Source organism: Adiantum capillus-veneris, chromosome 4, assembly GCF_014529385.1.
Source record: "Adiantum capillus-veneris isolate H3 chromosome 4, ASM1452938v2, whole genome shotgun sequence".
In the NCBI taxonomy this organism is placed as follows: Eukaryota; Viridiplantae; Streptophyta; class Polypodiopsida; order Polypodiales; family Pteridaceae; genus Adiantum; species Adiantum capillus-veneris.
Genome location: NC_140934.1, coordinates 4,731,882 through 4,755,120, shown reverse-complemented (window position 1 = coordinate 4,755,120; position 23,239 = coordinate 4,731,882).

Genomic DNA, 23,239 nt, shown 5'->3' with positions numbered 1-23,239 from the left:
ATATGATTTCTTATTTGAGATTACAAAAATTGCGATACAACACATTGGCTTCTTGAGAGAATAGATAGAGGGTAAGTGAGGGGTGCTTAATCCAATGATTGTGTTATCTCCGGTCATCTTTGTTGAAATCAACACCTCCAAGCTCAGGAGATTGGTCTGCAAGTCCTTATTGCAAAGGACCAGCCTCGTATGGTAGAGGTCCATACAACAAGGCATATCATTGCAGCTTTCTTTCGGCCTCTGATAACTCTATCTCAGGCTCAAGGATTCGGCACGTAGCATGTCAGGTGTCTCTCCTTGGCTTGCAAGATCCTACCCCTGGCTCCTAATTTGATGAGCATCTCTGATTCTTCAAGAAGTAGAACTAAAAGGCATTTGCATCCAAGAATTGGGTTATTGGCATTGTTTGCTGCCACTTTTTTTGCAATGCAACCATGGCCCATGCCAACATTCTTTGGGCGGTTTGACTAATCTACCTATGTCCTTTGTATGAAGTAAATTTCCATCTAGTTATTGTTGGGCAAGATTCTCTCTCTTCATATGAATCTTTGTAGTAGTACTTGTGCCAGCCCTTTGTGCTAAAAATTTATACAGCCTTACTAGAGATGAATCCTTTGCATGGTCGCTAATTTAAAATAGTTGCTAACGTACAAAGTGGTTTGGTCATAGCTTCTTGTACTCTTTGAGGTTGACTGGCTCACCTTGCAACCAAGACTCATCCTCTTCAATGCTTGCAATAGCTACACGATATTTCTACTTACCATACCTCTCTCTCTCTCTCTCTCTCTCTCTCTCTCTCTCTCTCTCTCTCTCTCTCTCTTTCTTCTTAGCCATGGACATGCACTTTAAGAGCCATTTATAAGTATGGCACATGTTCTTGGGTGGCCCACAAAAAATCTCTCTTGATTTGCATTCTAGTTTATATTTTTAGGTCATGGAGAGGAGGACATTCTTTTGATCTTTGTGCATGACCCCCAATCCACTATGCCTGCATAGACGTCCTTCTATCCAAAATGGAGTATCATGTTGTAGAAGTGCAAGTCATTGTGCAGGTACTTATGCACATGTAGATACTTTAGGGTTTGAAGAAGAGAATTAATTATCTACAAAATGATACTTTGGAATAGATCTATTGTTCCTTCAGTGGTTACATAATCTTGAATTTCTGGTTGACTACCATGTGCATTGCACTCTTTTATCCGATGCTCTACATGACCGCCATTCCAAAAACGTGAAATGAGCATTGGATGCTCCACATGACAAATCATGGCAAGTGGATAAATAATGCCGCAGCAAGAGATGTCCAAAAGTGTGGCTTCGTCTTTAACGTGCCGATTCACTGTTGGTCCATGCAAGTGGACTTTATAGATCTTTGCAGCATATAGTGGAACTTTTAATATAGAATGGGTGACACTTACATGCTTCACGTGTGCCCATCTTCCTTCTCCCAATTATGAATCATGTATGTTGAAGACTGTAGTATCAGGAAAAAGATATAATATAGGGGGGATCTATGACTAGTCTAAAGCGATAGCGGCACTAGCATCTAGCTCCGTTCTAATGCTATCTCTTGAATCTTTGGCAACACTAGAAGAGTTGGCTTCCACTCGTATATGTTTTGCTGATATTTGTAGCTTCTCCTTGCTCTAGAACTCAGTATACAATTGTTGCGCAAGCTGTATGCAAGTAGTTATGCCTAGCAAAGTGGTGATTTTAGGATTTTTAGCTCTTGAAAAGTCCTTGAGATCTGCCCAATAGACTGCTTAACCATGTTCAATAATGAACATCATGTCATTACAGATATTGTAAGGTTTCCACCTTTCCAGCTACAAGGAAATGAACCCAAAGCTTTAGGTGAAAGCATTGGGCATACAAACAGGTAAAGAACTATCTCAAAAGTAGTTAAAATTGGTATTTTTAGAATCTTAAGCACAAAAAATCTATAGCTAGGAGCTCTCAGAACTAAATTTGGGTAAAATCTGACACCGCTATCCTCTATGGAAGATTTACTGCCCATCTAAATTGCAAAAATAATGGAATGGCTTTTAGGAATCATTAAAGCTTAGGAATTTCATTATAACCCTTTATATATTTTCCCAGATATTTATCAAAATAGCAAAAAATACACCCAAAAATTTACCAGGCTTGATTTTCAAAGTATGCAGGTACTGAGAGAGGATATCTGGACTTGCCCAAGCTAGATTTAGGAACAGATGACACCTTCTTGAGCTTGGGAGCTGTTTGAGCTACAATCAGCTACCAGTTTCAGCACGTGAGAGCCTATGAGTGCCAAAAAAAGGTATAAATAGGACCTACTACCTCACAATTCAATTAGACTTGGAGTCTTGGCCATAAATCGCTTGTGCAAGAGATATACTTCACAGAAATCACTAAGAGAGCAAATATAAGTGATTAAAAGAGGTAACCACTGCTAATCTCAATTAAATAATAATTTATAGTAAGTTATATCTAATTTTTCATTAATCTATTAATTAGATAAGATTATACATTTTTGTACTATTAATTACTCTCTTATATATTATTGAATTGCTTATTATTTAATATTAACTAAGATTAATAATCTACTTAATTAGTAAGCCCTAAATAGGGCTAAAATTGATTAATTTTGATCTTAATTAATGAGAAATATATTAATTAAGCTTAGTTAATCCTAAGATAATTATCAGAGCTGTTAAACAGTATTAAGAAGCCAAAGAAATTATATCATTATTTTAAACTATTTTTGTAATTAGTTAGGCAAAAATTAGCTATTTTTAATTGTAAAACAATGAAAACTTAGCAAACTAACTTAATAAATCATTTAAGCTCAATAACGTAGAGAAAATTAGAAAAAGATCAACAATTTATAAGATAATTAGGGAGACACAAAATACCTAAAAGGAATCTAGGATAAGAATATCTTCGCTATATGATTAATTAATAGAAAAAACTTATGCTAGGAATTTACCATTTTCATGTGCAATTTGTCAGAGAATTGGGACTAAGGTGCATTAGAAATTATAGATTAACTAGAATAATCAATCAATTGGGTAACATTGAGCATATTTGAGCATGACAACTACAGAGCATGCATTAAGTTCAATTCAATCACGCGTCACACACATGTACTAAAACTGTAAGAAAGAGAGAGATCAGAGAGAAGAATTTGACACTAGTTGAGGGCTAAACTTTTTGGAGCTGACCCCCCCCCCCCCCCCGAAAGGACTTTTTATTAATAAATTCTTCTTCTTCAAAAGAGATTCTGATTAATCACACTTTTACCTGCACAAATTGAAGAGATGAAAGCTCTAAAAAATTGCAGAGTCTGCAATTACAATTTTCACCTAAAACACCTCGTTGAGCTCAATCCCAAGGACTTAAACACCTTGTGGGTGATAGGATTTGCAAGGATTAAGCAAGAATTAGGTTTGAAAGAAGATATGTAAGCATTAAAAAGTAGTAACTTGCATAGTTAAATAGTATAAACTTGAGCATCCATAGCTATAGAGAATCTAGACTTGTATGGGAGAGAGAGAGAGAGAGAGAGAGAGAGAGAGAGAGAGAGAGAGAGAGAGAGAGAGAGAGAGAAGATGATGAGACTGGAAGAAAAAAATTTCCTTGCTCTCTCCAGCATAGCCCTGCAAAGAAACACAAAGAACTCCCTCTTGTGGTCCTCAAATGATAAAACCAAAATTCTTTCTTTTCTGAATTATTCCAAAAATACTTACCCTAGGTTCTGAGAAAGAAGTTCTATATTTTTAAGAGCCACGCCTCTCACCTTATGTAGGCTTGTGGACCACATGCCTTATCTCCACATAGCTTTAGATTGGCAAGTGTGGATAATAACACCTTTGCTTTAATTCCCACCTTTTGGTTATCCTTTTGACTTTTGGAGGCTTTCTGGATCCGTTTTGGACTCGCTTATATTGTTTCTTCGGCCCATAAGATCCCAATTTAATCCTTATTGAATTTTGTTGGCACTTGTGATGAATGCATTTAAAGTTTTCAACTCTCTCGTTCACAAACACAATTCTTTGCCTATTGCACATAATTGGCCCTTCTAGTATTTTTATTTTCTCTATGGCCAATTCTAGTAAGAGAAGATTTAAACAAGTAGACCAAAAATGAAATTTGGTTACACAATTTAAAGGAAATGCCAATAGCAAAATATCAAAAGTTAATCAGAAGGTTCCTTAGGCTATACTAAGATATAAGGAATTGCGGGATCTATATTTAAAAAAAACCAGGAATCTTTTGTAAACAACTAAACTACTCCAACATCTAAGAAATTATGATAAGAAATGGAAATACATCATAGAGTGGTAACAATCAGGATTTTGATGATTTACCTAGTAAATAGACATCCTTTTTATAAGGGTATAAGTTATGGCTCCAAAGAGGACCCGAGCAACCCCTCAGTCTGAGGAGGAGGGAAATGTTTCCAAGAGGGCTAGAGTGTAATACGATCACAAGGTCGGATCTAGTAGTAGGCCTAGAGATAAAAGCATTCAGACCCCAATACTGTAGCAAATGCCCGACCAATCCCAGGTGGGTCTTCATTATAATTTAAGACAAACAATTCAAGTTCTTTAAGTATTAACATTGCATACGTAAAAGAGGGTGTAAGAAATTAGAAAAAGTTAAACTGACTAAAAATAAAGGCATATTCCAAGAAACCAACATGCATTTGTTTGTAAATTAGGAAAGAATTGTTTTGGTTAAGGTTGGTTCACTTAAGAAAGAATGATTGGTCATCCTTAAGACAACTTGTCTCAAGACACCTTTGATTCCTTGGAATATTTTCACTTCAAGTGATGAGTAATGATGGCTTGTCAGCCATGGATGAATTGGTTTCCCCCATGTACGTGGAGTCTTTACCCCCTACATGTGTATGTTTGTGGATACAATGTAGGATACCGTTTTTATCCTAGGAGAACAGCTTGATTGTATGGGCAATTGGTTTGGCATATGGATCTCCTGAACTTTGGGTGATGGGTTTCCAACCAGATTATAAATAAGGAAGGGTGTTGTTTGTTTCACCCATGTATAAGTGTGCTTGAGACAAGTGGAGTATTTGTCAGGGTTGTCAGGAAATATTATAAGTGACTGTACCTTGTCTTAAGTCAAAAGATGTTTGTTTTTGGAAAGACTATTTTTAATGCTGATCTCCTTGAGTTCTCTTAGAAAATTATGGTATGGAAAAGCTTTAAAAAACCATTATTTTAAATGTTAAAAGAATGTGGTAGTAATTAGAAAACAAAAGAATCATGTGTGAGTGTAGGGTGGTAAGTGGGGATTGACTAAAGTTGTCAATCATGGATAGGTGGACCTGATTATTCAGGTAACTATCCATCCCCGTGCACTAATAACTTTTAGAGAACTTCTTTACTTGGAAGAGGAGTCCACCAGCGGCTATACCCTCACATTTGCTGGGGAAAAAAATCATTGGTGGAGGATACGTTAGCCCAATTTGTGGAAGTTATAGCGCCGAAAGAGTTTTGAAATTTTAAGATGTTGTCCCATTTTTGTTGTGAGACAAGACTAGGTCTTCTTCTAGGGCTATAGACCCAAGCCATTATCAATGGTAAAGGTCTATTCCCAAGACCCTTTTTACTTAGATACTCTGAGTTTTAATAGGCCTCGAGACCTGTCAAGGACCCCATCTTGACTTTGTGTCGGCGGGTTGGGGATCTTTCACTTGGTATCAGAGCATGTGTTAATTAAGGTCTTAGATCTAGGGGTAAGATTAAGGTCTTATGGGAAATTGGGTTTTCAGAAAATAAATTTAAAATGTGTGTAATTGAAATGAGAGAGAGAGAGAAAGAGAAAATTGTCTGAATCTTTGCTGGAAAAATTCCATCAAGCCTTCCGCAAGTTTATGATCTTCAATATCATGTTTATGGGAGCTGCACATCCCAAAAATACATAGTTCAAAAGAATTTAATGAAGCTTTTGGACTACATGTTTTCCCCACCCACATGGGGGATTAGTTGGAGAGGGTCTGGTGGGGTCTTCGTCATAGATGCGGGAGAATTGGAAGGTTTTGGATTAAATCTCAAAAGACTCAAGTGGACCAAGGAGCTTTGAGTAATTCAAGTATATGTTTTCATAGAGATAGAGGATCCAAATGAAACCCTCGTAGTAGATGGTATTCTCGTGTCACAAAATCAATGGGTATTTGATCTAGTAACTGCTATAGTCTATCCAGGAAAGATTAGGCCCTTGGGTGTAGGCCCTACTTTTAGAGGGCCAAGAGATGTTGTATTTTGTGATCCTGTATCTGACCCACCCAAGGTGCATAGGATTTCCATATAGGAGTATTTATATCCTAGTACATATTAGTTTTATTGTATTCAATCATTGTATATACCATGGGTTTTCTTCGAATATTGTATATCATGTTTATTTGAATAAAGAATAGTGGATTTATTGTTTGATCATTGCAATGTGAATGAAGTACAAAATGTTTTGAAAATAGAAATAAAGTAGAAAAAAAATATTAAATAATACTAAACTCCATAAATTAATCCCATGATAACTCACGTGTAAATAGCCTCTACACTATTACACAAGCAAAGAAATTACTATTAAAGCAAGTCCAACTCCCTATGTTCAAGGGAGAAGGACCCAATCTAGAGCGGGATGCAGAATCATGGATAGAGGATGTGGATGATTATTTTATAACTGCGGAAACTGCTCCAAAAAACGAAACAATGCTGGGTATGTTCCACTTCAGTGTAGATGCCAAGCTATGGGAGAAGATGAAGCATGCCATCATAGAACGCTATCTCCCTCTTGCTCACCAAGTCATTAAGATTAATGAATTCTTTAGTCTACGCCAGTTAGGAATTTCACTAGAGAAGCACTAAACCGAGTTTTTGTCTTTACGACGTTATGCTCCTCAGATGACCATGGAGCAACAAATTGCCCAATTCTAGGAAGTCCTCAATAAACTTTTGAGTGCACGTCTCAAAGCCATAAGACCTATATCAATTCAAGATTCCCTTCTCAAGGCCAAGCCACTATAGCAATTATAGAGGAAGAGCTAGAGGGAATTTTAACCACGGAAGTCAATGGCATATAGTAACCGTTGTAGTGACCCTGAAACAAACGTTACAAGATATAAGTCGTTATGGATGCGGTCAAATAGGACAATATAAGAGTAACTCTCCCCAAGAGTTTGATCCTAGAGCTATGAGTAGGCCTATCCACCAACCTCAAGTCAACCAGGGTAACTTACAAAGAGGAGGAAGAAATGGAGGACGTGGCAAGGGACACAAGAAGATGAAGTATATCTTCAAGTCATACAGCTTCTTAGCCAAGTAGTCGCAATGGAAAAATAAAAAACCCTAGCTAAGGACGAATCTATGGAGGATGGCCTTCTTTACTACAGACGTCGACTTTACATTCCTAAGGATAGCTTATTAGAAGGAGTTAATTCTTCATGAAGGTCATGACACTCCAGTATCCAAGCACCTGGGATATGCAAAAACTCTTAATGCCTTAAGGAAAAGTTACTTCTAGACCAGAATGAAGGGAGATGTACTTTGATACATCAGACAATGACTTTCTTGTCAAAGAAACAAGGCTGAATGATTAATGATGCCAGGAAAGCTACAACCCTTGGACATACCTCAAATGAAGTAAGAATTCATTAGCATGGATTTCATCACGGGTCTTCGCACAGTTCAGGGAGGGTATGACTCTCTAATGGTAGTCGTGGATATTCTCACCAAAGCATCTCACCAAATACCTGTAAAAACCACTTACATCACATCAAATATAAGCCGGATCTTTGTTAAATTCTTTAGACTACATGGACTTACAAAGAGAATTATCAACAAGGACCGAAAGTTCACTTCCAAGTCTTAAAAGGCTCTATTTAATTCTTTAGGAACTCAACTATGCTTTAGCTCGGCAAAATGGGTAAACCAGGTGAAGATATCCTTTGAGCTTGTTGTAGTAGAGAACCCCACAAGTGGATTCAATTTCTTCCCTTGATAGATTTTTCCTATAACTCCTCTTTCCACAAAATCATTGGGATGTCACATTTCAATGCTCTATATGGGCATGGATGCATATCACTATTGAATTTTTTTGACCCTGCTATAAGGGTAGAGGTCTCAAAGAAAATGCTTGAAGAAATTAAAGCCCAGACCAAAGCCATACAACAAGATATTTAGGTTGCTAAGGGTCGTCAAAATCATTATGCGGACCAAAAACGATCTGATCAAATCTTCAAGCAAGGAGACAAGGTCTTTCTTTGAGTGCGTCCAAAAAGAAGCAACCTATCCCTGGGAAAATTCAAAAAGATTAGTCCCAGGTATTATGGACCTTATGAAATAATCAAGGTCCTCAGTGATCAAGCCTACAATTTGAGGATTCTTGAACATATCAAAGTTCATGATGTATTTCACATCAGCCTGCTAAAACCCTACATTCCAAATCCCAATCATGCATTGGATGATGAGAATTGTAATGCAACAACAAGGAGTGCTTGAACTTGAGCCAGATTTTATTCTTGAAACCAGAGAAAGGACTCTTAGAAATAGAGTAATCAGGGAGAATTTGGTAAAGTGGAGAGATTATCCCATCAAAGATGCCACTTGGGAAGATGAAACCTCTCTTCCCAAAGACTTTCCCAATTTCGATTGAGATGAGGACATCTCAAATTCTTAAGTTGGGGTGATTGTAAGGTTTCCACCTTTCTAGCTGTAGGGAAATGAACCCAAAGCTTTAGGTGAAAGCATTGGGCATACAAATAGGTAAAGCACTATCTTAAAAGCAATTAAAATTGGTATTTTTAGAATCTTAAGCACGACAAACCTATGGCTAACAACTCTCAAAACTAAATTCAGGTAAAATCTGACACCGCTATCCTCTCTAAAAGATTTACTGCCACTCTAAATTGCAAAAATAATTGAATGGTTTTTAGCAATCATTAAAGCTTAGGACTTTCATTATAACCCTTAAATATTTTCCCATATATTTATCAAAATAGCAAGAATATAGCCCAAAACATTAGCAGGCTTGATTTTTAAATTGAGTAGGCAGGTACTAGGAGAGGATATCTAAACTTTTCCAAACTGGATTTAGCAGCAGATGGCACCTTTTTGAGCTTGGGGATTGCTTGAGCTGCAAGAAGCTGCATGTTTCAGCCTGTAAGAGCCTGTGAGTGCCAAAAAAAAGCTATAAATAGGACCTACTTCCTCACAATCCAATTAAATGAAGTGTCTTGGCTATAAATCTTTTGTGGATGAGAGATACTTCACAAAAATCACTAAGAGAGAAAAATCTAAGTAATTATGAGAGGTAATTAGTACTAATCTCAGCTAATTAGTTGTTTATATTAAATAATATCTATTAATTCAAAATTAATCTATTAATTATAGAAGATAAGACCATTCTCTACTATTAATCACTCTTTGATATATTTTTGAATTTTTTATTACTCAATCTTAACTAAGATTAGCAATTTATTTAATTATTAAGCTTTAATTAGAGCCAAAATTGATTAATTTTGATCTTAATTAACTAGAAATATATTAACTAAGATTAGTTAACTCTTTCTAAGATAATTATAAGAGCTATTAAACAATATTAGGAAACCAAGGATGTCATATTAGAATTTTTAAAGTAATTTTGGTAATTTATTACGAAGAAATTAACTGTTTTTAATCGTAAAACTAATGGAAACTTAGCATACTAACTTAATAAATCACAAAAGATAACTATCAAAGTTAGAAAAAATTATAAAGAACACGGGGTAATTAACTCATGAATAAAAAATTAGTTTAGCTATTTAATTAAGCTAAACTTGTCTAATTATAGTTATAAATTAAAGAGGAAAATTAGTTAATTATCATGGTAATTATTACCTTGATTATCTAAGATCGATTTGGAGAAATGAGCAAGGAGAGTAGTGCCACTTGGCTTCCTTTGATTGGATGGAAAATCGATGGTGTACACAGAAAGTGGTAAAATAAAGCAATTGTTTAAAAAAAGCACATGAAATGCGTCCCGTCGACTCCGCAGAGATAGTCTGAGAGAGAGAGAGAGAGAGAGAGAGAGAGAGAGAGAGAGAGAGAGAGAGAGAGAGAGAGAGAGAGAGAGAGAGAGAGAGAGAGAGAGAGAGAGAGAGAGAGAGAGAGAGAGAGAGAAGCAATTGGCGCACACACGGCTCTGCATGCATTCCTTGCTCCACACACATCCGTTTTCTCTTGCAAGATCACCAAGCAAGCAACAATAAAGGCTACACAAGCAAAAATAAAGAGTAACAGAATGAGTCTTCAACATCGCCAAGCAAGCAGCAATAAAGGCTACACAAGAAAAAATAAAGAGTGACAGAATGAGTCTATCTTTTGTGAGCTCACTTAAAGACTGTGCTAAGGAGAAGGTTTTGTACAAGGAAGTAGCATTCATGTTGATATTTGCGGTAGTGGATTACTTGAAAAGAACATGTTGGGAAAAATGTCGGTCAGTATGTATGCAAGCACCGCACAACAAATATTTGACGAGGTTACTGTGCGGGATGTCATCTTGTGGAACGCATTGATTGCAAGATATGCCCAACCAAGACAGGGCTAGGAAGTTGTGGGCTGTTTTCACATGATGCTTAATGAGGGCCTGTCTCCAAACACAATCACCTACGCGTGCATCTGAAAGGTATTCGCATTGTTGTATGCCAAATGTGGTACACTTCAGAAAGCACAAAAAGTGCTTGAGGAGCTTTTTATCCAGAATGTTTTCTCTTGGAGTGCATTGATAGTTGGATGCGTGTAACAGGAGCAAGCCAAAAATCTCAAGACTATTTTTAGTGGATGTAAAGCAAGGGCCTCTCCCTAGATGCAATCACATATAACGCATGCATCTTGACCTTCTGAACCAAGGCACTAGGATTCATGCTGATATTCGCGATAGTGGGTCACTTGAAAAGAATGCATACTTGGAACAATGTTGGTGAGTATGTATGTCAAGTGTTGTCAGTGTGCAACAAATCTTCGACGAGATTAATGGTCTTGTGGAACACCCTGATTGCAGGATATGGTTAGCAGAGATGCAATCACCTATGCATGCATCTTGAAGGCATGTGGCTCTACCCAAGATGTTGATATGGGCTTAAGTATCTGCTCAGATATTGTCAGCCAAGGGATGTTGCAAAAATTGTCGTTCTTGGCAATGCCTTGCTCCACACGCATCCATTTTCTCTTGCAACACCTCCAAGCAAGTAGCAATAAAGGCTAGACAAGCAAAAATGGAGAGCAAGAGAATGAGTCTTTCTTTTGTGAGTTTACTCAAAGATTGTGCTAACGAGAAGGGTTTGTACCAAGGCAGTAGCATTCATGATGATATTGCGATATTGGGTTACTTGAAAAGAATGGATACTTGGGGAAAATGTTGGTCAGTAAGTATGTCAAGTGCGGTGCACCTATCAACTCTTTGACAAGGTTACATTGCGGGATGTCATCTTGTGGAGCACTGATTGCAGGATATGCCCAGACAGGGCTAGGAAGTTGTGGGTTGTTTTTAGCTGGTGCATAGCGAGGGCCTATCTCCAGACGCAATCACCTATGCGTGCATCTTAAAGGCATGCATATTGTGGCTCTACACAAGATGCTGATATAGACACAAAAATTCATGATGATATTGTTAATCTAAGGTTGCTGAAAGGAGATGTCGTGCCAATCTGTTTTCAGCAAATGCAAAGCGAGGGCCTCTCTCTATATGCAATCACCTACGTATGATGATTCATGTGTCTCTAGGCAAGATGCTGATGCGAAGCGAGGGCCTCCTCCCATATGCATCTTGAAGGCATGTGAATCTACGCAAGATGTTGATATGGGCTTAAAAATTTACTCTGATATTATTACTGAGGGGTTGTTGCAAAAGATTATTGTGCTTGGCAATGCCTTGGTTGATATGTATGCCAAATGTGGTGCGCTATGTAAAGCACAGAAAGTTCTTGAGGACCTTCTGTCCAGAATGTCCTCTCTTGGAGTGCATTGGTTGTGGGATATGCACAACAGAAGCACGGCCAGAGAGCTCCAGACTGATTTCCTCGGTGGATGCAAAGAGAGGACTTCTCTCCAGGTGAAATCATATATGCATGCATCTTGAAGGCATGTGGCTCTATGCAAGATACTGATATAGGCATAAAAATTCTTGCTAATATTGTTAGTCAAGGGCTGTTGAAAAAGGGTATCGTGCTTGACAATGCCTTGGTTGACACGTTTACTGAATGTGGTGCCCTTAAGAGAGCAAAAAAGTGCTCGAGGAGCTTTCTGTCCGGAGTGTGGACTCTTTGAATGCACTGATTGAAGGATTTGCCACACAGGGGTATGGCCAAAAAGCTATAGTCAGTTTTTAGTAGATGCAAACTAGATGCAATCACCTCTTGAAAGCATGTGGCTCTACGCAAGATGCTCATATAGACACAAAAATTCACAATGATATTGCTAGTTAAAGACTATTGAAAAAAGCTATCATAATTCACACTGCCTTGGTCGATATGTATGCCAAGCACTGACTGCGGGATATGTACAACAAGAGCAGGACCGGAAAGCTCTAGGCTGTTTTCAACGGATGCAAAGTGAGGGCCTTTTTCTAGATGAAATCACCTACGTGTGCATCTTGAAGGCATGTGGATCTATGCAGGGTGCCGATATCAAAATTCACTTTGATATGGTTAGTCTCGGGTTGTTGCAAAAAACTGTTGTGCTTCACAATGCCTTGGTCAATATGTAGGCCAAATTTAGTGTACTTTAGGGAGCACAGAAAGTCCTTGAGGACATTCTTGATCTGGAATGTCTTGTTTTGGAGTGCATTGATTACGGGATATGTGCAACATGAGCAGGACCAAAAATCTCTACGCTATTTTTAGCGGATGCAAAGCGAGGGCCTCTCTCCTGATGCAATCACATACGCACGTGCATCTTGAAGGCATGTTGCTCTACACAAGATGCTGATATGTGCATAAAAATTCACACTGATATTGTTAGTCAAGGAATGTTGAAAAAGATGTCGTGCTTGGGAATGCCTCCGTTGACGTTGTTGCATCTTCCCACTAGTATTTGTTGCTAGATGTGGTGCACTTTAAAAATTCGAGGGTTGTTGCAAAAACTGTCGTGATTGGAAATGCCTTGGTCGATATGTATGCCAAATGTTGTGCACTTCAGAAAGCATAGAAAGTGCTTGAGTAGCTTCATGTCCGGAACACGTCTCTTGGAGTGTATGGATTGCGAGATATGCACAAGAGGAGCATGGCATAATTCTTTAGGTTGTTCTCAGCAGATGCAAATCCAGGGCCTCTCTCCTAATGCAATCATGTACGCGTGTATCTTGAAAGCATGTAGCTCTATGCAAGATGTCAATGCCTTGATTGACATGTTTGCTAAATGTGGTGCAATTTAGAGAGCACTAGAACTTCTCGCAAAGCTTCCCGCCCGGAGCTAGAATGCACTGATTTGTTGCAGGATTGAGTTTACGATGATCTTGTTAGTCAAAGCACACCACATCCAGGGAGAGAGAGTATATCAACAATGGTTGAACTAGCTTCCTCTCTAGAATCTTGTCTCTTCGAGTGCATTGCTTGTGGGATATGCCCAACAGGGGTAGGGCCAGGAACCTCTGGACTGTTTTCAGCATATGCAAAGAGAGGGCCTCAAGCTCCTGATGCAATTACCTACACATGAGGGTTGAAGGCATCTCGCATCATGCTCCTGTCAATGCCCAACAAGTCTTTGACGAGCTTACTATGAGGGATATCGTCTTGTGGAATGCTGTGATTGCAAGATATGCCAAACAAGGTCCTAGCACTGGGCTATTTTCAGCAAATGCAAAGAGAGGGCAGCTCTCCTAAATGCAATCACCTACGCTTGTATCTTCAAGGCATGTGGAATTATGCAGATGCTGATATGGGCAAAAGAATTCACAATGATATTGTTAGCCAGAGGTTGTCGGAAAAAAACGAGGTACTTGGCACTGTCTTGGCATGTATACCAAATGTGGTGCACTTTAGAAAGCACAAAAAGTGTTTGAGGAGCTTACTGTTTGGAGTGGCATCTCTTGGAATGCACTGAATGCAGGATATGCAGAAGAGAACCTGTGGACTGTTTTCAGTAGATGTGAAGCGAGAGCTATCTCCAGATGAAATCGCCTACGTGTATATCTTAAAGGCATATAGCTCAACGCAAGATGCTGATATGGACAAAAAAATTCATGATGATATTGTTACTCAGATGCTATTGAAAAGAGATGCCATGCTGACACTCCCTTGGTCGATGTGTATGCCAAATGTGGTGCACTTGAGAAAGCACAATTAGTGCTCGAGGATCTTTTTGTTCGGAACAACATCTCTTGGAATGCACTACTTGCGGGATACACACAACAGGAGTAGGGCGAGAAAGCTCTAGGATGTTTTCAGCAGATGCATAGTGAGAGCCTTTGTCCAGATGCAATCACCTACGTATGCATCTTGAAGGCATGTGTCTCTACGTAAGATGCTGATATGGGCACAAAAATTTACAATTTCTTTGTTTGACTGAGGCTTTTGAAAATAGAGGTCATGGTTGGCACTCCCTTGGTCGATATGTATGTCAAATGTGGTACGCTTCAGAAAGCATAAAAAGTGCTTGAGGACCTTCTTGTCTAGAATGTCGTCTCTTGGAACGCACCGATTACGGGATATGCGCAACAGGAGCAGGGACAAAATGCTCTAGGATATTTTCAGAGGATGCAAAGCGAGTGTATCTCTCACCATTCAGTCAACTAATGCAGGGGAGCCCTGGAATGGCTTGCTTGGTCAACTTTCTTTTGATATACTTCGAGGCATTCTTGTTCAAGCTGTAGCAACATCTTGTCTCTCTCTCCATGTCTTTCTCCAACTTCATCCCATATGTACTGTCAACGAGGCTATCAAAAACCTTAAATATGTTGACATGCTGGCAAGGGCCTTGCTGGAGTCGTAACATCATACACATGCAAGCCTGTAAGATCACCCTGCTACACTGGCATTGGGCTAAAACAACATTGTGACTTGAGGAAGCAAAAGAGAAAATCTACAACTCATGTAGTAGAGAGCCACACTTACATTTCAGAGAGCACTTGAACTTCTTAAAAATCTTCCTACCCAGAGTGTGGACTCTTGGAACGCACTGATTGCAAGATTTACCCCATAGGGGGAAGGCCAGAAAGCTCTAGTCTGTTTTAGAAATATTTGAAGTGATAGCTCTAGTCTATTTTCAGCAAATTCGAAGTGATGGCCTCCCTCATGATTGCAAGATTTGCTCCAAAAGGGCAGCGCCAGAAAGCTCTACGCTGTTTTCAGGAGATGCGAAGCAAGGAATCTTCGAGAAAGATGTCATGCTTGGCTGTATTTTGATCAATATGTATGTCAAATGGGGTGCCCCAAAGACTACGAATTTGTGTATGTGTGCATGTGACCCTACCGACGAACGATACGACGGACTCAACATCAATCATCATGTTTGTAGAAGTCGCAGAATGGATGACAATGGTAGAACGTATACTCATGGGAAGGTGGCGGAACAATGCAAGGAAGGTCTAGAAGCGGCTCCATCCAAGATTGTGCGTTGATCCGTACGACCAATACCAAAGGTACACTTATATTCCGTATTTTGGTTTCTTTTGTGTGATCTCAAAAGTACTTAGATTAAATCATGTACACATTTAAGAAATAAATTTACATCATTTTTATTCAAAAGATTGTAGATGAAGGTGACAAAGGCTGAAGAATTTTTGTGATGCCCAACAAAGGAACACATAGACAATACGCCACGGCAAGGCAACGTGGAATAATACATGTGTTCATAAAACATCGGTAGTGAGTTCTTCCTTGTAAAGCTGTAGTATTTTTACAATAATAAAGTCCCTCCAACACTCAAAGAGAAGCATAAGTCCCCCTTCAACACTGAAGGGGATAAAAGTGGCAGGGGAAGGGCATGTTCCCTACGCTATTATTATAAATGTGGAGAACGGTGCCAACTCCACAACATACATATGTATGGTTTTTTCTTTTTTTCATGGGCACGAGCATCATAAATGCACGAAATGCATCTCATTTTGTTTATTTTATAATGTGAAACTGTTTACATTCATACATCTTTTCATGCAAAATCTCATTTGTGATGCGAGGTCATAGAGCTTTTGGCGAATGCTTTGAGGAGAGATGCTATGGAGCCATCTTCACGAGCTATGCCAGGCGGTAAAATCCACACCACTATGGCTATTTTACTTCTCACCATCTGCAGAATAAGTCAATCAAGGAAAACTAGTTAGAGTTAGAAAACATCATTCAAAAGCTTGGATAATTATGTTGGAATTAGGGTTGCAGGAAAACACACATAGCTTGAAGAAGAAGAAGGAAGCTCAAGGCACACAACAAAGAGTGTATTACTTAGTGTGCAATAGAAGAATAGATAGACCTAGAATGATGGGTGTATATACAATGGACATGGGGAAACACCTCCTAGTGAGTGTGTTCATACACATCACTACCACATGTATATGGTAACAAATCCCCCTGGAGTGATGCGATGAACGAGAGCTGGCACATAGAGGAAAGGCAAGTGCCATGCCCTAGGGATATGATCAATCCACAAAGGGGAGCAAGCCCAAAGCTTTGTGGAAAGCTTTTAACTTCTCACAAGACAATGACTTTGTGAAAATATTTGCAAGGTTGTCCTATGTTTGCACATAAGCCAAGCTAATCTCTTCTGCTGAGAGCCTCTCTCTGACATAGTGTGGTAATGCACCTCAAGTTGCTTTGTGCAAGCATGAAAACCTGGGTTCCTCGCATCTGCCAATATGCTCTGAATGCCAGTGCAGATAGTGTTGGCAGTGCCCTATCCAACACCCAAATAATCCATAAGGCATTTGAGCCATACACACTCATCCGTAGTTGTGATGACTGCCCTGTACTCAGCCTCACAACTAGAAGCGGCCACAATAGGTTTCTTCTTGCTCAACCATGATATACATAAAATTTCAAGCATCCAACAAAAAACACTTGTGGACACTCCCGTGTCAAAACAGCCAACCCAGTTTGAGTCGAAAAAAGCATGTAAGTCTAGCGGCAATGATCCCCCCTTGGGATAAAACAAGCCAAGATGTAAAGTGCCACTCAAGTAGTAGAAAATCCTCTTGATAGCCTCCCAATTCTTAGACCCTAGGCTATGCATAAATGTAAGGTCTTTGACCCCAACCAAAAAGAGCACCCTTGTACCATGAAATGATCATAATGGAAAAAGTTACTATTTTTAGCAGTTTTCCGAATTCTGTCAGTGCCATGATGTTTAAAATGTCACAAAGCTTCGAAATGTGAATTAAAATAATTTTTGTGAAAATTTTCCAAATATAGTAAGTTTTCGGTCACCCGACCCGTCTAGTTTTGACCGTCTCGAAAATCTGCACCCGTACCCCGAATTTGAAAAAAAATGCATTTTCCAACCCCAGGGGCTGCTAAATATGGCAGGTACTCGGGCCAGTACTCCTTAGTTAGAGCTTCGTATAGCAATTTACGGCATCAAAATCCGATTCGTATGACCCGTTTTAGCCTAGAACCAAATTTCCTAAAAATTGTCCGGGGAGGTACCGGGGGCCCGAGGCTGTATGGGAACAGGTTCCAGGCCACTCCAAACCAGCTTTAGCAGCTAGGGGGCGCCCTCTTGCCTTGTGGGAGTCTTTGGGAAGTTTCCAAGCTTGCAACTAAGTGTGAGAGCCAGTTAACCAAGCCAACTGGACACTTGGTGGGTAGGGGAACTGGACTTGCCATGCTTAACTGGAGAAGCTCCCAGATGCATTTAGCAACCAAGATCGATTTTCAGCTTGAGGAGGCCTATTTAAAGACCTGCACACACACACACACACATATGCTCACACACACAGTGCACACACACACACACACCTACACACTCTGGGAAGGTGCTGCCGGAACACACACCTTTTGAAGGAGAAGCAAGGAGGGAGGTGCTGTCGAATTCTCGCCTCAAGAAGCTCGATTAGATCATAGAATCGAGAGGATTATCAGCCCTTAATCACGGTAACCACGGTTTAATTAATGCTTTCTGCAAATCTCTTTCATTACCGCCTAAATTTCTCGTCTATTATGCTTATTCCTAGTCGTAATTCTCTATAATTACTCTCTAAATTCTCATTAACCATATTCTATTGTGTAATCATCATCCCATAGCTGAATTATCAGCCATTCATCACTCTCAATTAATGATTAGAGAATAACTACCAGAATTTTCTCTCTCTAGGCAGTATAGTAATTAATCGGTAAGCTAGTAATTGTGTAGATTGATGAGAACCACTCTTTCTATCACGCATTAATATTGTAGCTGATTTAGATTCATCTCTGTTATGCATTAAGATATAATTAAGGTAAGATTAATCTGTCATTAAGTCTCTAAGAGATGGTTTTTTCTCACACCTATGCATGCGGTGACTCTGCACCCTCTAATTGCTAGGAAAGAGATTAATCATACTTAATTCATCTCTCTGATAATTCCATTAGTGAAATCCTATTATTCTTAATCATGTAAGCCGAGTAATTATCTTTAGAGCCGGTTCCCATAGGATTATGTGCCATCCTTAATGATTGCTTTATGAAAAATCTAGATCTATCATATAGGAGGGATTAATTAATGTCACTAATCTACCCATTGGACTGTTATGATGCTTGCGAACCTTAGCTCTTTCTCCAAGCTAATCATTTAAAGTAGTGAGAAATGGCCCCGGTTAAGAGGACTCGCTTTGGTGGTGCCCACGATCGCGAGGCAGGAACGAGCAATGTCAACGGGAAGGGGAAGGCTCCCATGGAGGGACAAATACCGGCCATCTCACGGGCCATCGATGAAGAAGGGGAAGAGGTAGATCATATTTTTATTCAAGTTGTTTAAACTAACATTGCATACGCTACATAGGAATACTCATATCTCCAAACATGTTGGAGAAATCCGACGGAAAACTCGGCATTGAAAGCATTGTACATTAAGTTCTAAAGTAGGAAGGAAATGATTGATGGGAATGCTGTTTGCAATAGGAAAGAATGTCTGCTAGGGAAAATTTAGATCGGCATGTTCATTCTATTTCCAATGTTGAATTAGTCATGAACCCCCTCCTGATCACAGGGGTAGAGTTCCTGGTTAAGGGCTCTTGAATCCACGACTGTTGGTTAAGCGGTGGATACCCACGACTGCTGGTTAAGCGGTGGGAACCCACGTGTTGCTTTCTATGCGGTGGGAGTATCCATGACGTGCTTTCTATGCGGTGGACATACCTAGTTGTATGGGCAGCTAGGCGACAACGGGAGGAGTAAACTCTCGCTGGAGGGGGGATGTTGTACCTCCAAAACATTGGAACTTTTATGAATAAGTTTGAGTAGAATTTTTACTAGAATTCTGTCTTGGTGTTGTTTGCAATACTGGTTGAAGGGCTGTTTTAACGAACCATGTGATTCGGAATTAAACAAGGAATATCTATGTTGAACAACCTGTGTGGTAGTAATTAGGTCACACGAGGAAGTGTGAGTGTGGGGGTGGAAAGTGGGGGCTTGGCTCGGGTTGCCAATGCCTAAGAGATGGGTGGTCCCGATTGGTCGGGAACTCTCTTTCCCCATAGTGCTTACTCGATATTGGTATTACTCATTGCCCTAGAGCGGCGAATCCTCGAGAGTACGTGCCTCTGAAACATGGGGAAAAAGGCACTCGGGGTTTCTCTCCTCTTGGAAGGTGGGTCTTAGGATCGCTAGATAGTTAAGTACGCTTCCCCTGCGAGGTAGAGCTAGATCTAGTTGCTAGTAGGCTCGAACTCGACTCACTTTGTGATGAGAGATCGTCCGCTAGTTGAACCCTGAACCATTTTGTTTGCTTTCGCTATAGATCTAGTGGCCACCAGGTTTACCATCAGATCCGTTGTTTGATACGACGGGGTGGGGACCTCACACCTAGTATCAGAGCTATAGGTTTACGAACTGGAAAATGATGTTGTTTGAAATTTTAAAAACTAAGGGATTGTAGGATAGCTCGTACTCAAAGCTTGAGCATGATGTTTCCCAGAATAATGACATTGGAATTGTCTAGTGGATTGTCTCCTGAGTTATGTTAAAGAGTTTTACTCGTTGAGCTTGTTGGGATTCAGTGGGTTTCACATTATGTTTTTTGAGAAGTCGTTGGTGCGACTAGTGCTGCGGGCAGGTAGCCTGTTGATGCACATAAAGTTATAAGTATGGATCAAAGCTCTCGAGTAAAGTTTTTACCATTATTTATCGGACAATTTTGGATGTATTCAATGGAATTTAAATGGTGGAATGGTTAAAATCCTTTGTGATAGATGTACAGATTAAGTAGGCTAGTTAAACCCAAAAGTTAAAATTCTTCTTGAGTATGGAAAATCTTAGGTTCATTTGAGAAGAGTGCTATAGTAATGAGTTTTATACCATTGGATAGGCACCGCCTACTGCTCTCTACTTGGCAGCGCAAGAGAAGAAGCTCCTCCTTAAACAAGCTCAGCCTTCAACCTTTAAAGGCGAAGGGGTTAATGTGGAGAGAGATGCGGAAGTATGGATGGAAGCAATGGATGACTATTTCGAACCTGCGGGAACCCAACCCGTGAACCAAACCATGCTTGCGATGTTCTGCTTGTCTGGCGATGCCAAGATCCGGTGGAAACAACATTGCAGGGACTTGGATATCAAGGGATCTTCCCAGTCATGGGAAGACATCAAGGCTGCTATGATGGAGCGATATTTACCACCTGCGTATAAAACCTTGAAGATGAATGAATTCTTTTCACTTCGGCAGCTGACTTCATCTGTCGAAGAATATTATTCAAAGTTTGTCACTCTACGGAGATATGCTCCTAAGATGACCTTGGAACAACAGGTGGCAAGGTTCTGCCAAGGGCTAATCGATCCTTTGAATACTCGGTTGGAAGCTCTCAGGCCAACAACACTACAGGATGCCTTGTTAAGGGCCAAACCGTTAGCTAAAGATATTCAGAGGGCTACCCAAGATAGTCAAGACTATTTTTCAAAGAGGGCCAGGACAGAAAACTGGAGTAACAGACCAATCAACCCTGCATACGACCATCGTCCGGTAGTAGCTACTACGGCAGCTACCGAGTTTCCCAATATAAGATGCTTTGAGTGCCAGGAGTATGGACATTACAAAAGTCGATGTCCAAAAAGGATTTCCCAAACATCCGGTGCTAATAATGTACCTCTGAACGCCAACGGGCGAGGTCAGCCAAAAGGAAGAGGAGGCCGAGGAAGAGGAAACATAGGACAAGAAAGTAGAGCTTTCGCTAATGCCGCAGTGAGACAACCAACTGTGGGTGATGAAGCTGATGAGAGAACATCAATGTATGATGCAACTGCTAATCCTAGTGAGCAATAAATCAAGCACCAGAATCTCATCAAAGTTCAGCAGAATAAGACGCATAAAGCTAAAGACTACTCTATTATCAAAGGATATCTTTACTTTAGACAAAGGATATATGTACCTAAGTAGTTAGCATAGATTTTATCCAGATGTATTCTTGAGATGAGGACATCTCAAATTTTTCACGTTGGGGAGGTTGTAAGGTCTCTGACCCCAACCAAAAAGAGCACCCTTGTACCATGAAATGATCATAATGGAAAAAGTTACTATTTTTAGCAGTTTTCCGAATTCTGTCAGTGCCATGATGTTTAAAATGTCATAAAGCTTCGAAATGTGAATTAAAATAATTTTTGTGAAAATTTTCCAAATATAGTAAGTTTTTGGTCACCCGACCCGTCTAGTTTTGACCGTCTCGAAAATCTGCACCCGTACCCCGAATTTGAAAAAAATGCATTTTCGGACCCCCGGGGGCTGCTAAATATGGCAGGTACTCGGGCCAGTACGCCTTAGTTAGAGCTTCGTATGGCAATTTACGGCATCAAAATCCGAGTCGTATGACCCGTTTTAGCCTAGAACCAAATTTCCTAAAAATTGTCCGAGGAGGTACCGGGGGCCCGAGGCTGTATGGGAACAGGTTCCAGGCCACTCCAAACCAGCTTTAGCAGCTAGGGGGCGCCCTCTTGCCTTGTGGGAGTCTTTGGGAAGTTTCCAAGCTTGCAACTAAGTGTGAGAGCCAGTTAACCAAACCAACTGGACACTTGGTGGGTAGGGGAACTGGACTTGCCATGCTTAACTGGAGAAGCTCCCAGATGCATTTAGCAACCCAGATCGATTTTCAGCTTGAGGAGGCCTATTTAAAGACCTGCACACACACACACACACACATATGCTCACACACACAGTGCACACACACACACACACACACCTACACACTCTGGGAAGGTGCTGCCGGAACACACACCTTTTGAAGGAGAAGCAAGGAGGGAGGTGCTGTCGAATTCTCGCCTCAAGAAGCTCGATTAGATCATAGAATCGAGAGGATTATCAGCCCTTAATCACGGTAACCACGGTTTAATTAATGCTTTCTGCAAATCTCTTTCATTACCGCCTAAATTTCTCGTCTATTATGCTTATTCCTAGTCGTAATTCTCTATAATTACTCTCTAAATTCTCATTAACCATATTCTATTGTGTAATCATCATCCCATAGCTGAATTATCAGCCATTCATCACTCTCAATTAATGATTAGAGAATAACTACCAGAATTTTCTCTCTCTAGGCAGTATAGTAATTAATCGGTAAGCTAGTAATTGTGTAGATTGATGAGAACCACTCTTTCTATCACGCATTAATATTGTAGCTGATTTAGATTCATCTCTGTTATGCATTAAGATATAATTAAGGTAAGATTAATCTGTCATTAAGTCTCTAAGAGATGGTTTTTTCTCACACCTATGCATGCGGTGACTCTGCACCCTCTAATTGCTAGGAAAGAGATTAATCATACTTAATTCATCTCTCTGATAATTCCATTAGTGAAATCCTATTATTCTTAATCATGTAAGCCGAGTAATTATCTTTAGAGCCGGTTCCCATAGGATTATGTGCCATCCTTAATGATTGCTTTATGAAAAATCTAGATCTATCATATAGGAGGGATTAATTAATGTCACTAATCTACCCATTGGACTGTTATGATGCTTGCGAACCTTAGCTCTTTCTCCAAGCTAATCATTTAAAGTAGTGAGAAATGGCCCCGGTTAAGAGGACTCGCTTTGGTGGTGCCCACGATCGCGAGGCAGGAACGAGCAATGTCAACGGGAAGGGGAAGGCTCCC